General features: G+C 41.8%; 1 protein-coding gene across 5 annotated transcripts in view; it reads left to right on the top strand.

Annotated features, from left to right (window-relative positions):
* Positions 1-9,344: 9,344 nt before the first annotated feature.
* Positions 9,345-16,569, top strand: part of PIK3R1 (phosphoinositide-3-kinase regulatory subunit 1) — an 85,730-nt gene continuing 78,505 nt past the window's right edge. Inside the window, exon 1 of one of the 5 annotated variants that reach the window (XM_011371059.2) lies at positions 9,345-9,576. The gene's annotated coding sequence lies outside the window, so the exon portion shown is untranslated. Of the gene's footprint in view, positions 9,577-10,176; positions 10,535-16,569 lie in introns of those variants that run through there. The other 4 variants (XM_023537216.1, XM_023537215.1, XM_023537213.1 and 1 more) reach the window with 4 other exon arrangements.

The following is a 16,569-nucleotide window of genomic DNA, read 5'->3' as shown; positions in this document are numbered from 1 at the left end:
ATTAACACTAAGACTCCCCAAAGCCCTAAAAGAAGTAACGGGAGTTGAGATTTCAGTTGCATTTGGGAAAATATGTACTTAGAAATTATTCCCTTAGAAATAAAGGAGAACGTGTTAGATGACAAGTCATAAAGAAGTTGGTTTTGACTGTATATTCTTTTGAAGCTTTAAGATAAAATGAGGGCTTTGCAAATTACTGGTGATGGAAATAGTCATAAGGATCTCTTATGAGCTTTCTTATGAAAATACTAGGAAATAATCGGGCCAGTCTTTCCATTCTGCCTTCCCAGGGTGTGGCCCTCCTTGTAGACTCTGTGCCTCCTGTGTTCATGACCTTCGGAGTTTCTCTCAAGGAATTTACAATCCAGTTAGGATTAAATAAATACCTAGTTAACAAAGTTTATAAAATACTTTATTCTCGAGTGTCCAGTAGATGATCTACATTCGTTGAAAGGGATGTCAGGAGCTAGGAGCTCAAGCAGGCTCAAGTGACCCAGCCAGGGCTGGCCCTTGATACAGCTGTGATGTAGGTGCAGTTTGTCTTGGGTGCCCTTGAACCCATTTGTCAGCACAGACTGTGTTTTCTTCCTTTTGATTTCTCTATATTTACCTTTACCTCTCTTTTCCATCTGCTGGACGGTACCAAAAATTTGTTCCAGTCTTACTCTCAACTCATTTCAACTAATCCCTGCTAAGGTGCTAATCGAAAGTTAGGGTGTTATCTCAAACATGGCAGAAATGTGGGTCTGGGGATTTAGATTCTAGACCCGGCTCTGCTGATATCACTCAATATAAACTAGGGGTAATTTTTCATGTCCTCAGACCTCAGTTTCCTCATCTTTAAAATTATCTGGAAGGATTTAGATAGATGTTAAACTGTCTTCCAGGTATTAAATCATTAGTCTATATAACAACACCCTTCAGTGTTTGTATTTTTTTAAAGGAGTAAGAGAGACAGTCTCTGTTATTCCCCGGTATAACTTAAAGCAAGTCTTGGAAACTTTTTTTAAAAAACAAGGTAGTAAATATTTTAGGCTTTGTGTGTCATACAGTCCCTGTCATAATGACTAACTCTGCCTTAGTAGCATGGAAACAGCCACAGACGACAAGCGTTGTTTACAAAGATAGATGGTAAGCCAGAGTGGGCCTGCAGGGGATAGTTTGCAGACCCTGGTTTAGAATATGCTGTATGGAACCAAGTTTCTTGGGTTCAAAGTTCAGCTCTACCAGCTACCTACCCTTTTTATGCCACAGTTTACTTATCTGTAACATGAGAAATGATACTGTGCCTCCTTCATAGGGTGGCTGTAGGGACTAAATGAATTTATGAATGTAAGTACTTGGACCAATATTTGATTCATAATAAATGGGTGTTGTTAACTATTATTATTCTCCCTCTTTTTGGCTTCCTTTTCTGTTTCTGCACACTATTTTTCTGTTGATGAGCTTGGCCTAACGTCCTCTTCTTCAGGGAGGGGGGTACTACAGCAAGAGCCTACCAGGTGAAGAAACACCTACCCCTGTAAGGAAACTCCTCTATTTATGAATGTTCTACTTGTGAACAGTTTTAGATAAATGTTCAGAGCTTCAAAGTAAAGCAAAAGCACAACTACTTGGATTGCCACAAACTAATGGCTCTAGCGTTCACTCATATAGCATTACTTTGAATCTAAAAACAAATGGTTGTGTAGTGTTCGGTAAGGTAGCCTGTTGGTAAGCCGAGAAGTCTCTGAACCCTCTTCCAAGAAGGAATGAATAAAGAAAAGCTTAGCAAAGCCACCTCACGTTAGAAAGAATACTAAGATTTTAGTACTTAGTAATAGTAGGCTTTTAGGTACACAGAGATTGGTGAGAGAAGGATCCCTGAGTGAGGGGAATATTAAGATACAGTTTTAATGGGGTCCAACGTGGACTGTGTTAGAAAGGAGGTGGTGCTGGTGGATGTTGGGGTACGTGCAAACATTCATGGTCAGATAAATGGCTTGGGAACAGATACGTGCTTTTTCTCTTTTAATTCCGTGACCCCCCCCCCCAAAAAAATAGCAAGAATTGCCAGTTCTTTTGTCATGGAATTGTATGGTAGAGTATTTTATAGCATTTCGGGTTTAAAGAAGTTTTGGCTTAGATTGCATCATCAGCCTATATAAGTTCCTCCTGTTTTTCACGTGGCACAGTGCCTACATTATGTATAAGATTATTAATCTTTTACGAGGGTATTGTTGACAGACCTGTAATCGTGTGTAAGAATCATAAATCTTTTCTTCAATAAGTCAATAGTGCCTGTTATATTTGGCAAGTATTTAACCGGGCACTAGCTAAACCAAAACGATAGCAGTGAGGCCACGGGCTAGAACAGAACAGTGAGTCCTGTGCCTGAGTTTAGGAAACTCAGGTTCATGTCATCATTCTGTCACTGTGTGACTTGGAACATCAACTAACTTTGTAACATAGAGATAGTTATCTAACTTCTTTGGGACTCAGTTTCCTTAGCTGAAAAACTAGGGAGTTAACTAGATGCCTAAGGCACTTGCCAACCCTATAATTCAAGATTACCCGAGGGAAGAGACGAGGTGATCCCAGAGGTCTGAAATTCTTTGTTGATCAGCCCACATCCTTTTGGGCCTTTCCAAAGTTTCTCCTCAATTTGTGGTGATGATAAATCAGTTAATAATTACAGTAGTTAAACTGAAAGTTGCCCAGAAGTGGCATATCATAGATGCAAAGTGAGCACATTAACCTGAAGGCTGTCATCATCGAACAACGAGGCAGCATGTGCTGCAGCCCTGTGGAAGGCCCATGTGGAGATTTGGTTCTGTTGCTTACCATCTGTGGGGCTCAGGCCAAATCACATAGCCTTTCTGAGTCTGTGTCTTCATCTGTAAAAGGAAAATTATGACATATGTTTTGCCTACAACCCAGGGCTGTTGCATTAAAACAATTTATGTAGAAGCCTCCTTTATATATTAAAATTAGGTACAGAAGCCATCATAAGCATGGTTCTCTTCTTAGAAAACATAAAGTATGTTTTTCAAACATATTAGTGGGAAAAGAAACTAATAACCTACCAAACATACTAAATTATCAGTAATCATCTCTGCAAAATGCATTTTACTCATAACTGAAAAAAGGAAATCCTTTTTAACATTGTGATACATCCACCCAACAAAAATTTTGATTGTTAAAATAAAAGATTCTAACCAATTTCAGAAAAATTGGTACTGTCAGAATACAGCCTCACCTGATCTAAAGTGTTTTCTTTGTACACACAGCTTGGCAAGACCCAGAGAAAAGGCTGCGTGATAAGAGCTGGAGTGGGGAGGCTGATGGTAATGTGTTTCCTTTATTCTGCACGGCTGGCTGAATACTTGGGGCTAGGTTCTGTCAGTAGCACTGACAGTTCTGGATCCCCTCCAGTGGAGGGAACAAAGGCTGGGGTTTCTTTTGAAAAATTCTTTCTGAGCAATGAGATTGTCCAACACAGTTTTCTTGATAAAGGGCTCATTATTTATCGGTGTGACTTTGCCCTTAATTTTTATGCTGCCAGTGCCAACATGAGCATATTTAGGCAAATCTTTTGACCCAGACAGCTGTAACAGCACCCTAACAATTTGTGTCAGTGCTCAAACCTTGGGCAAGGATTATAATCAACTACAGGCTAGATTTCCAATTAGTTGAATCACTAACAAATATAGTTTATTAGCTTGATTTTCATCGTATTTACAGTTCTTGTCACTTTTCAAATGCAAGCTCGTTTTCAAATTTTAAAAAAAAAGGTAGATTGTTTCAGAATTGCTTCTTTAGTTCAAATTACACATGCTCATGAACCTAAGATCTGTGGTTGCTCTTGTCAGAGTAAGGTGGCTTCAGAACTCTGGGAAAAAATGACCCTCTGAGAAAGAAATCAATATAACAATTAGTACATGATGAGTCAGTCTCAGAAAGAGAATCTGTAAATGGTGTTGGAGAAAGTCTTGTATCACCCAAGTCTAAACAAGATTAAGTTTTTGTCTCTAAAGCAGGACAGGCATGTTTTGTTAGCTTAGGAAGTTGAAAGCTAAGTATGCTGTAAGCTTTGTAAAAAAATTTTTAATCAAAGTGAGGTAGCTTCATGGTGCTCACAAAAAGAGATGTCATAGAGTAAGAGTGATGCCATGTTTATTAGACAGCACCAGAGAGAAAGTTGCTGAGATGTGGGATATAAATGTTCTGTTCTCTAGGGAGGTGTACTCCATTGGGCGCCTGGGACACTTCAGTAAGGTGCTCCAAACCAGAATGAAATGTCCCTCAAGCTTCTCTACCACCACTTCTCTGAATGTTTTCAGGGTTCATCCACGTTTTTGCATGTATTATAACTACATTCCTTTTTGTGGCTCAATGTTATTCCATGTATGTATGTAATGTGTTTCATTTATTCATCTGTTGATGAACACTTGGGTTGTTTCCAGCTTTTGGTTATTGTGAATAATGATGCTGTGAACATTGGCATACAAGTATCTATGAAAGTCCTTTCTCATTGTGATTGTCATTTGCATTTCCCTAAAAACCGAAGATGTTGAACTTCTGTATGTGAGTTTATTTGCCATTCGTATATCTTCTTTGGTAAAATGTTCAAATCTTTCATCCATTTTTAAAAACTGCGTTGTTTGCTTTTCTATTAATGTGTTGTGAGAATTCTTAATGCATTCTAAATGCAAGTCCTTTCTTATATTTTGTATTTTGCAAATGTTTTCTTCAAGATGTAGCTTTTTATTTTTTTCATAACTTCTTTTGAAGAGCAAAATTTTTCAATTTCGATAAAGTCCAATTTATTGATTTTTTTCCCTTTTATAATTCATGCTTTTTGTTTGCTAATATTTAAGAAATCTTTTCTAAACCTGCAGGTTTTTTTTTTTTCTAGAAGTTTTATAGTTTCAGCTCTTAAATGTACATCAATGATCCATTTCTAGTCAATTTTGTATATGGTGGGATTTCAGCATCAATGTTCATTTTTCCTGGCTCACAGCTTTCCAGCTGCCCCAGATGATATTTTAGCACCACTTGTAGACTGGTAGTGAGAGTGGCCCTGTTGCTCGCTCCTGAATCTGGCTCTAACTTATTCAGACCCTCAGAGATTCTAGCTGAACAGCACTTGCAGTCTATTGCTTTCACAGTCACAAGTGTAAGAATCTTGTGCTGAGTTTCCCTTACCCTCCAAACCTTTCTTCCTTATAGACTACCCACTATGTTTCAGAAAGTCTGTTAGCTGCTGGAGTTAGTAAAAAATAAAAATTGGCTCTTGCATTCAAGAGAATGACTACACAAATATTCGTTTTGTATTTTATGAATTCAGCTGACTTTCCTGCATTATAATCTTTTTTCAGTCTAGCTTCTTTCTTATAGGGGATTTTGAGAGCAGAGACTGAGTAAAATTTAACTCAAACTGTCACTAAGGTAGCTCATTTACTTTCTTCTCATACTGGTTGATTTATTTAGTCTATTCCCAAATAAAGTGTGAGGACTAAGAGCTAAAAGAGACAAGGATGCCCAGAGCATAGATTATGATCAGAAAGCTTTGAGTATAGGTGATCATGGTCTGACATGTTTTTCAGGATACAGCCAGGAAGCTGCCTCTCCTAATATTTCAACATGTTTAGGAGCTTGTACAGCTTAGAAACAACAAAATGAGAATTACAGTAGTGTTGGCCTTCTAAATTCTGTTTGCTAAGAAGCATTCCAGTCAATAATTTTTTTCATGTTTCTTTTAATATGTGTTTAACCTGGTTCTTAACGCAACAAAAGTGGGGGAGATTTTAAGCTAAGTAATACAAAGATTGAATTTTTCCCCCTCCCAAACATTTCAGCTATCAGGGCAGAGAGGGAAAATGAAAATATTGGGCAAAATTCTGTAGTGTTTTGCCCCCAGGGTTGCTACCACTGGTATTTTACCAATTACCAACTCTCACTCACTGAATGCCTGCAACGTTTGGTGCTGTAGTGAACAGAAGATTCAAAAAACATGGGCTTTTAGAACAACAGTTTCACCTGCCAACATGCCAGTTCTCTTCTTGGCTGTACTTTTTCTTAGGCCTACTTAATTTTATGAGGTACACCATTATAAAACCATAAACTGATGCTCACCACACTTTAATGGTCTAAACCATGTTTCAAAAAATGCTGAATTAATTGCAAGCATTTAATAATTGAGAAATTGTCCATAAAATCTAGGCTTCCAGCTTCTCTTTGAAAATCGAAAAGTCTGGCAAATCTGGACTCACATCCCTGTGTGGCAGCCATCAGCTAAACCCTAGTACCAGCTGCTTCCTGAAAGACCAGCCATTTGGGCTCTAGTGTCTCCCCAACTAACTTTCCTGATGGTACCTTTCCTACCAGGTCCCTCCAAGGCAGTGGTCTTAAACCTGGCTCTGCACTAGAATCATGTGAGGAACCTCAAGAGCTATCAATGCCTGTGTTCCAACCTCAGAAATTTTGATATAACCCATCTGGGTTGCAGGCCAGACAGTGGAATTTTTATCAGGGGCCCAGGCAATTCTAAATGTGTAGCCACAATGGAGAACCCCTGTCTAAGACAGAGCGTCTCAGTTTAACTTGCACATTAATCACCTGGGATTTTGTTAAAATGAAGATTATGATTTAGTAAGTCTGGGATAGGGCGTGGGATTTTGCATATCCAACAAGCTCCTAGATGATGCTAACGCTGCAGGTCTGTGGATCGCTCTTGAGAAGTAAATAAAGCTCTAGAGCATTTGCCTTTTTTTTTTTTTTTTGAACCCTAAACTACATATTTAGATTTCAAGTCTAATGGAAATATATTCTGGCACTCACATTATTGAAGTGGCTGGAGTGATGGTGGCAAATGAGTTTCCTATCAGTCCTCTTTGGGAAGGGCCTTTCTCAGGTTGCTGTGGCTACTGAAAGCCTTTCAGAGTGCTGGGGGCCTTGCCTTCCTTAAGTTTAACTTCTAAAACACCTTTACTATCATCAGTTGTACATGACAATCTCCTGTTTGGGAAATTGTACATCCTCTGAAATATTGAGCTCCTTGGTGGTGACACCACCTGCCAGCCAACAATTTGGCCGATACTGATTGAACTGTGGTGTTTGTGTGCTTATTTGAGCATTTTATTACAGTAGTTTTCAGTCTGCATTCCTAGATGCTCTAGGCCTAGAGCAATGGTTCTCAAACCCTAGCATGCATCAAGACCGCTTGGAAGGCTTATTTAAACAGATTGCTGGGCTCCACTTCTAGCATTTCTGATTCAGTGAGGACAGAGAATTTGCATTTCCAACAAATTTCCAGGAGATAATGATGTGGCTAATCTAAAGACCTGGTGGTTCTCTTGGCCTCATCACATGACTTCTTACAACAGTTGCATTTTGGGAGTTCAGATAAGATTTTATTAAAGAAAGTGTTTTGCTTTTTAAGTTTGAATACTGCTGTTTTGTTGCCTTTTATTATTTCATACAAATCAATGGAAAATGAAAAATGCTAATATTAGTGATTAGGGGGCAGGTAGCAATTTACTATAGATGAAACAAAGACTGAAATTATTCAGTTTATGGAAAAAGAGCCCAATTGTCCTTCCATGGGACACTCTTTGGACTTATGCTATGTGTTCCAATATGATGGAAAATAAAGTACTGAAGACTATCTAAAAAAGGAAGCTCAATTAAGGATTTTATGACATTTTTAGGTTTGAGGAGAAGAGAACCCCACTGTAGCACTACCTAAGTTCTTTTCCAGGAACTCTTCATGTACAAAAAGAGGAGGCAGCTGGTAAGGTTTCTTCAGACTCAAGCCTAAAGGAAATACTGTAAACGTCACAGCAGTTACATCTCAGCTTATTGGATTGACTTAGTAATTTTACCATAGGCAGAGACAACTCATTTTATTTATAAAGCTCAAACAAAATATGAGGTCCTTTATTTCACATAGTTGGTGGGAAGGATGTAAGAAGGATGCTTGGTAAACTTCCTATTTACTTTGATAGTGGATTCTTAGGTAGCTGTCTGCTTCTGCATCTCCACTTCAAAAGAGAGACGTGTTGGAATAATAGAAACGCCAGTGCCGGAATAAACTAAAGTAGAACTTTTCCGTTAGAATGTGAGTCACCTTTAAAAATCATATTTTCTAAGGACAGTCAATAAATTTCAGGATGTTCTTTCCTCTACTTCCAACGCCTACTGGAATAAACCACCAAATTCAAAGTTTGACAAAAGTCTAACTGCTTAGTTTTGTTTTGTTTTTAAGTAATATTATTGCAAGGAAATTGGGAAAGAGCTGTGAAAAGGCTTTAGGGCAAGCAAACTAGGCGGGTGCAGATCTCAAAAGTGCAGAAAGAGGAGTCTGGGAACTTGTTAAAAGCGGACGCTTACATGTTTTAATGGAAAAGAGCAGAACACCACCAGGTGATGGCATTTCATTTTACCAATCAGTGGAAGGTCTGAACCATGAACCAACATCAGGTTTTTCTTGAACAACTTAAGCAATGATTACGAGTTGAAGAATCTGCGTTTGAAGACGAACAGATTTATGTATGGGAGAATGTAATTCACGTGCGCTTCCTCCAGAGACCCCATGAACGAACAGCTAGGGGGCCACCGTCTGCCTGAGCGACCTACATTTGCTCCGTCATCTCAGGACTGGAAGGGATCAGCCAGCGTGCGCTCTCATAAAACTCTCTTCCGTCCTCGGGGACACGCCTGGCTCCTGGTGGCGGCGGTGCCAGGCTCTTGGATTTCGCGGCAGGCTGCGGGCGCTTGTCCCTCCGGTTCACCCTTTCACCCCTCCTTCATCCCCGGGCGTCACGCGGGGTGGCGTGGTTTTTCCGCCCACCCCCGAAGCTGTGCTGGCGAGACCGGGAATTGCAGGGCCTCCCCGTTTTGGCGAGCCCTGGAATCCAAGTCTTCCTGCCCCAGCCACTGTGCCGCGGGCGCTGGAGGCTCGAAGGAGGCTGGGGTTTGTTTCAAGACTCTCGGTTTAGAGACGCAGCCTCTAAGTCTGAACTTGTCCTCGACCTCCCCTAGCCCCGCCGCCTCTCTTCCCGGAGACGCCCGGCAGCAGGTTGACCGTCGGGAGGGTGCAGACCCAGAGCGCTCCACAATCTAGGTAGCGAGCTACCCGGCCGCCCAGGGCATCCCCGCGGCGGGGGCGGAAGGCTAGCCGGGTGACAGGAAGGGTCCTTAGGACGGGAGCTCCGCCCCTCTTTGGCCGCCGGCTTGGGGGCGGGCACCCAGAGTGGCAGCGGCAGAGGGCGCGGCGCCAGCGGAGAGGGGCGGAGACGCGGGCGCCGGTTGGCGCGGACTCGGGGGCGGGGCTCGAGGGGTGGGACCAAAGGCGGAGCCAGTGCCGAGCGCTGGAGCTGCGGGCGCACGGAGAGGAGTCGCGAGCAGCTGGAGCGGAGTTGGAGGAAGAGCAGCTGCGGCAAGGCTGCCAGACAAGCGGGTTGGAGACGGCGAGCTCGGATAGGGAACAGCGGTGGGTTGGAGCTGGGTTAGAGGCGCGTCGGAGCCGTGTGTGCAGGAGGCCGCCGCTGCAGCCCGGGCCCGGGAGAGGAAGGAAGCCTGCCGGCTGGAGAGGTAGGCGGCGGCAGCGGGTCCGGGTGCGTGCGCTCGAGAGGGGGAGGCGGTGCGTGCGCGCGCGGCTGTCGCCACTCTCTTCCTGTCACCAGCAGCCGCTTCTCCTTCAGCAGAGCCGAGCTGGGGGAAAGCGACTGGCCGCCGGTCCTCCCCGCTGCCGGCATCTCCTATCCGCGGGACAGTTGGGGGCCTCGCTCGCAGCCAGCGTCCTGCGTGCTGCCGGCCACCTCCTGGCTCCCGTTTGCCCAGTCAGCTTCCGAGCTGGTTTCTGCACGCCGCTGAACGCATTCATCCCCGGAGTTGCAGGCGACCTTGGGCTTTTCCCCAACCCTCCGTCACCGTACACTTATGAGGGTCCCCACTGTCGCCTTGCTGCAGTTTTTCGGGGCCCTTCACCAGAGGAGAGTACTCTGATCGCTGCCTTTGCGTTAGTGGAAAGGAGCGATGCCTTCTTCCGCGCCCTCCAGCTGCAAGCAGGGTCGCTGGGCCGGCTCTTGCCTGGGCGGGCGGGGCCGCGGTGGTCCTCGGAGCTCACCCCCAACCCCCGCCTTCTGAAGTTTTCCTCCCTCCTCTTCCGGGGTGGGGGAAGTGCGCCTTGGGGCGGCTGCTCCCTGGGGCCCTAACTCGGCGTCTAGTGCCCACCCGGCCAGTGCAGGTTGTTGGAGACGCATTTAATAGGGTCTCGAAACAGCCCGGAAATACAGCTTTTTGCCGCGCGGGGCTAGACTGGTGGGATTTGTCCAGCAATATGGAGCCGGCTCGGGGGAGGAAGAGCTTGCAAGCCGCCTCTGAAAGATCGTGGGGGAATTGTCTGGAAACCACAGTTCTGACACTCACTTCTCAAGGACAGAAACTGCCCTGCAAATCACAAGACAAAGAGAACAGAAAAGCTCAGGCCAACCACTTCAGTCCAGAAATGTACTTTGGTAACCAGAATTGGAGTATGAAATGTACGGATGTGAGTGGAATGGCTGTTACATGTTGAATGCAGAAATGTGTGTGAACTGAATTGGGGGAAATTCTTATGCTTCCCCGGGTACTGTTAATATATAGGAAAGGTTTCACTTCCATCGTTAATCCTTGGTGGAGCTGCAGTGATGTTGGTATCAGAGTCTGAGTTTACTCTTATGGGGGGTTTTATGACTAGATGCGATAAGGTTTTTTTTTTTTTTTTTTTCTTTTCTTTTCCTCTTTGTCAGTCAGTGCGAGCGAACAGTTCCGGGTTTTGAATGCCTCATGAGATTGTCCTTTCAGTGTGATGAGGTGCAAGTTTTAGTTGTTAGGGGGTACATTCACAAAGCTTACTGACCCAGGCTTTATATGGAATTGCGTTTTAATATTTCATCAGCTTGTGTTGCATTTTGGCAGCTTTGAACATGCTGAGGTATTAGCTTAAAAAGATTGGAGTAGTGGACAGATTGGATTTCGAGGCAGGCTATCAGATCAGAGTATTGCGTCTTCAAGGTGTAAATCATTGGGAATTTGGTAACTTATGCACAGAAAGCCACAAACATCTTTTATTGTTGAAAAATAAAATAACCCCCTCACGATAATTTTTGACAGATTACACTGTTCTTGAAATAAACAGTCTAAAAGTAGTAGATGATAGTTTTCTTAGGAACAAAAGTTACTTAAACTTTGGGAAGCAAATGATTTGGTGGTTACAAGGAAAATATCTCAAGAGTGATTCTTTGGGGGCATCCCTCTAAAGTTTGGGAAGGTGTGTTTGATTCAGAATCAAAGTTTAAACTAAAAAGACCAGTGAAGGAGACCGTCTGCCTTGCAAAAGTGTTGGGTTATATCACTGCTGGCCTCTGCAGCTTGTATATGCCAGATGCAAGTAAGTATTAGAGTCATACTTTTTTCATAGAATGTATAGATTTTTATGATTGGAAGAAAGTTTTAGGTTTCTGATATTGGCTTTCAAACTGTCACGTGCACTTGTTTTTTAACTTTCATCTTGATTTGGGACCTGTTCTTGTCAGTTGCATAACAGAATTCTGCAGTGTACACTACTATCTGCTGTTTTATCTGCTTTTCGTAAAACGATATCAGTCTTCACATCTGTGATGCTGATAGCCAATGTAAAAAAGCATTTCACTTCCCATTGATTAATTATATTGTCTTTAGCTACTTCTTGAAATTTAAATTTATTAAGATCAGGAAATCCATGCGGCATAATGTTGGTTTTGGGAAACAAGTGATACAGTAAGTTATAGGTGATCGACCGCAGTGATGGTCGTATCTGCTGGGAATGTCAATCGCACAGCTGATTTTAGGAGTTTAGTGCCTTAAATGTAGACATATTCCACTTAACTCAAATTTTGTGTTGTTAAAAGTGTTGACCATGCCTTTAATCAAATTTTTTCATGAATGCATGTAATTTTTAGGTTAGTATGTTGGTTGAAATTTTCTTTTAGGTAGTTTAGGGGAGTATTCTAAAAAGGCGTCCACTCTGAAAGATTGTCCATATGCTCAGTAAACAGGAACAGATCTAGTTCAACTTTTATTGTGTTTGCCTTTTGAAATTTGCAAAATGTGTTTTATTGAATGAAGAGTTGGTGAATAAACACTTTTAAAAACATTAATTTATGGTCAGGTAGAATATAGAAAGCTGAGATATAGAAAGCATTTGAGTTTTGACTTTTAATTTTCTCACATCTGAATCATACATAATGCAGAAGAAAATGGCAAGTGCTTTTTTCAGTATATTCTACATTTCAGACAGGCTTCCCATAGATCTCCCTCTTTTGGAAGGCAAAGGGATCTGCCAGTGAAGGCAAGAGAATGGAGCATCTCAATGAAGCCCTCAGAATGTGAGAAAGTTACTTATGACTAGAAGGAAGAGATTATCAATTTAGTTTTTACCTTAGAAGGCATAATATAAATTATGAAATACCTTTTAACCAATAACTTGGGTTATAATTAATTTTTTAAATATTCGTACTATTTATTGCTTTTTACCCCTGTCTCCTGCACCTATACCCGTCATAAGATTACTTGCCACAATTCTGCCAACACTCTTATTGGAATTACTGTCTAAAAGAGTGGTGATTAAAAGCCATTTTATGTACATTATGCCAAATGAACTGAAAAATAGGCTGTAATTACTCATAAACTTGTCTGTTTGGCTTATATTAGTTTTTCTTTCTTTCTTTTTTTTTTTTTTGAAAGGGTAGAATGAGTATACTATAAATTATGCTTAAAAAAAAAAACCCTACTGTAAAAACATCTTTGGAGATTTTATCCTCCCAGCATTGTTTTCCTTAAAGTAAATCAAATACGTACCGACAGGCACCTGTAGTCAAAATAATTTTCAGGTTAATGATCACCCCCAAGATTATTTAAGTAACAGGAGTCTGGCAAAAATGTAAGCAACTCCACCAGTGGATGGAGTGAAATAATAAAGTGAGGTGCCTGGTCCATTGTGTCATGCCCCTTGCCTTTCTCACTGGGCACCCAATGGTCTGGACTCAGGGCTCAGCTCTAGGAGCTAGAGAATTGCATTAGTGCTGCCATCTTTTCTCGCTGAGGGCAGCTAGAGAGCAGCTACCCAACTCTGTTGGAGAGGAGTTGTCCCCTAACTTCACCTCCTGCCTGACACCACACTCACACACCCCTGACTCCTTCCCAGTCTCCTTTGGCCCGACCTCTGCTGAGCCACTCTCTGTCTAACTTAGAGAAAGAACTAGATGGTCAAAGTCCACACTTTGTCTTTATCTATCTGTGTATTTACTCTGTAAAGGAGTTAGGAGACAGCAGAGATTTTTTTTTTTAAATTTTGCCTAGCTTCAGGATTCATTTAGAACAGTTTGCAGCACTTAGAGGCATTGAAAAAGAAAATTTTTTGCAAATGTTCCTGTTTCAAATGTGAATTGTAAAAATGACAGTAAGTGCATTCAGTGCTACTAATAATAGTAGTAACAATGGTAATAATACCATAGCTGCAATTTACTAGCTATATAACTTCAGGCAAATTATTTAACTTCTCTGCTTGTTTTCTCATCTGTGAAATGGGGATAATAATTGTACCTGGGGTGATTGTAAGGTCTGAGTGAGCTGATATATGCAAATCTCTGAGAGAGGTGCCTGGCCCATAGTAAGCACTGTGTTGGTTTTAATAATATTAAGCTCAATTATCAAGCATGGAGCTCAGTGCTTTACATATGCAATTTCATTTAATCCTTATACTAATCATTTGAGCTGTAGGTTTGCTTTTTGAATCTGCCTCACAGATGCTAAAATTGTGCCCCACAGAGGTTAAATAATTTGCCCAAGGTTAAAAATCTAGGCACTGATGGGGACAGCTGCTGGAGTCTGAAGCTGAGTGCTTGTACTAATCTTGTTAAGAATTTTACAAAATAGCATTGTTTTTTAACAAAAGGAGGGACTTTAGATTATCTACTTCAGTCTTCTCATTTTATGGCCACATCTTCAGTAATGATGCAGAGAACCGGAATGGACTCTTCGGGGTGGTAGGATGTTTCTCAGGCCCGGGAAGCCGCAGCGTGAACACCTGCATCGTCCTTTCTCCTTGCCCCTGGGTGATGACCTCTGAGACTAAGAGCTGCCTCCTGCTGGGCCTGGATCTCTCTCTCCTCTGCCTCTCCTGCAGTGAGTGCTCTGGCACCATCCCATCACTTAGCTTTCTGGAGACCTCTGCCTCCTTTTTTCACCTGGGCTTGTCCTGTCCCCCAAAAGGGCTTGCAGACAGCAGTTATAATCTAGACACCCTGCTTCCTTCCCCACAGCACGGACTCAGCCCTGAGCATGGCAGCGGACAGCATATTCTAGTTGGCTTGAAAATGAGTGGAAACATTTGATGACTTTGACTTCAGGATTAATCTGATCCTATCATTTTTATTTTGTTTTAATTGAGATGAAATTTGTATACCATAAAATTTATCCTGAGCCCATCATTTTAACTTGAAATTCATTGTTTACTAGGAAATTTTAACTTTAGTTCAGTTTGATTTTCATGATTACCAGAACACCATATAGGAAAAGTGAAAAGATTTTTAAATTATGATTTTTGTTTTTTAAAAACGATGTGAATTTAAGTGGGGAGCTTGCCCTAGACTCAGAGCTAGAACACCGAAGACGGAGAGATGGAATATAGAGAAGGATGGGCTGGGGGCCCAGGAACGCCTCCATAGCCTTTGCAACTGAAGACCCATTTTGTGCTGGGTCCCCGTGCCAAACTGCTAATTTTATCATGGGATAGAATCATATGATGAGGATATATTCTTGATTTATTTAAAGTGATTTTGAAATATCCTTTATTCCTGCCTCCCACCAAGTTTGCTAAATCCTCGTTCTTTATAAAACGGTAAGGAGTAAGTCAACAAAGTCAGAGAACTTTTCAAAGAATTTTGTTTGAGTCTTCGCCAAAATGCCTGCAGGTTAGAGGGTTAAACTGAAATTTTACTCTCAGGCAGTTGTACGTTAAGAAGTCATGGTTATTTCTTGTCAGGCATCAGAAACAACTTTATTTTAAGGAACAGAATGAGAATTGCTCACTATCTTAGCAGAGAGAGGAAATACACTACTGATTAATGGTATTGCAGGTCTTTAACTGGATTGAAAGACAAGAGCAAAATCATTTCTTTTAAGGAAATTTTGAACTGTTGCATACGATGTTATATAAGTTAATTTGTTATTTGTTCATAAGATTCCTTTATAAAGACCCTTTGTTATAGTAACTTTCTGTATGTACTAGCTTGGAATCTAGATATCAAAACTGTCTTGGTTATTTAGAAACATTAAATTGTAGATGATGGACATTATCCACATATAAAAACCTTTACTTTGTGAATAATTATATTAGCTCTGGGTGGAAATAGTGCAATGGACAGGACAATAGTGCAATAGCCAGAGAAATTGGAGGTGAAATCTTGTGAATCTGGGCAACAAGCAGCCTGCCAATCTGGATAGTTTGGGCTTCATTGATCTCAGGAGGGTTATAGAGACACTGCCAATGCGTTGGGCTGCTGAGTTTTCTGCATTCCTGCGGAGAATTGGAGAATAAGAGGAAAGAGAGCTTGTCAGTCCTCTAGATATGATAGTCCTTTTGACTATCTGGATTGATACTTCACATGCCTAAGGGGGCCGTGAGTTTTCAGAAACTGAGCAGTGAGCAGCCTGGGATAGCCACAGCAGGCATAGATGCCAAGAGGGATACAGGTGGCAGAAGCTCAGGCTCATAGAGGAGAAATGAGCAGGATTCCAGAAATGGACAGCTTTCTAGAAGTGATATGCTCAGTATATTTTTATTCACTGGTTTATGGACTTCTTTGGCAAGGATGCATTCTAATGAGGTCTCTTTGGAAGAAAATTTCCATGGTCCAAGATGCTGGGTCTTAGACTTGATGGAACTGCTGCTGAGTTATAATGGCCTCTTTTTGTGCAGATGTGTTCGTGAAAGAGTCACAGACACTATCAGTAAGGTTGCTGGTGCAGAGTAAAAAGCAGACATTCAGGGTTAATCTGAGAGATGAGTGTATGGGCCAGGAATCTGCATCGCTGACCTGTGGACATATCTGGGCTGTCCTTAGGCATTGAAGCAAATTGAGTTTGAGCAGTAGGTTCTGGTGGTGGTAACAGTAATGGCTCTGGAGCCAGACCGCCTGGATCTGAATCTTGGTTCCATCTCTCAATTGCTGAGTATTATCATGGCCAAGACACTGAATTTTCTGCACCTCAGTTTCCTCCTATGTAAAGTGAGAATTATTAATACCTTCCTGATGGCTATCCCAAGTATTGAATGTGTTAATACACATATAGCTCCCAACAAATATTAGATGATGATGATTGAACATAGCTCCCTGTAAGTATTAGATGAGGAGGAGAAGGAAAAGGATTGAATAGGTTAGTATACGTATAGCTCCCAGTATTGGATGATGACAGCCACCACCACCACCACCAGTCATTACAATGGGCCTGGCAGTCAGGAGAAAGTGTGCGGTAGGGTAGAGGTGCCTGCCCCTTCTCCTT

The sequence above is a fragment of the Pteropus vampyrus genome, unplaced genomic scaffold (assembly GCF_000151845.1).
Source record: "Pteropus vampyrus isolate Shadow unplaced genomic scaffold, Pvam_2.0 Scaffold182, whole genome shotgun sequence".
Lineage (NCBI taxonomy): Eukaryota > Metazoa > Chordata > Mammalia > Chiroptera > Pteropodidae > Pteropus > Pteropus vampyrus.
This window is presented reverse-complemented; position numbering and strand designations above follow the sequence as displayed.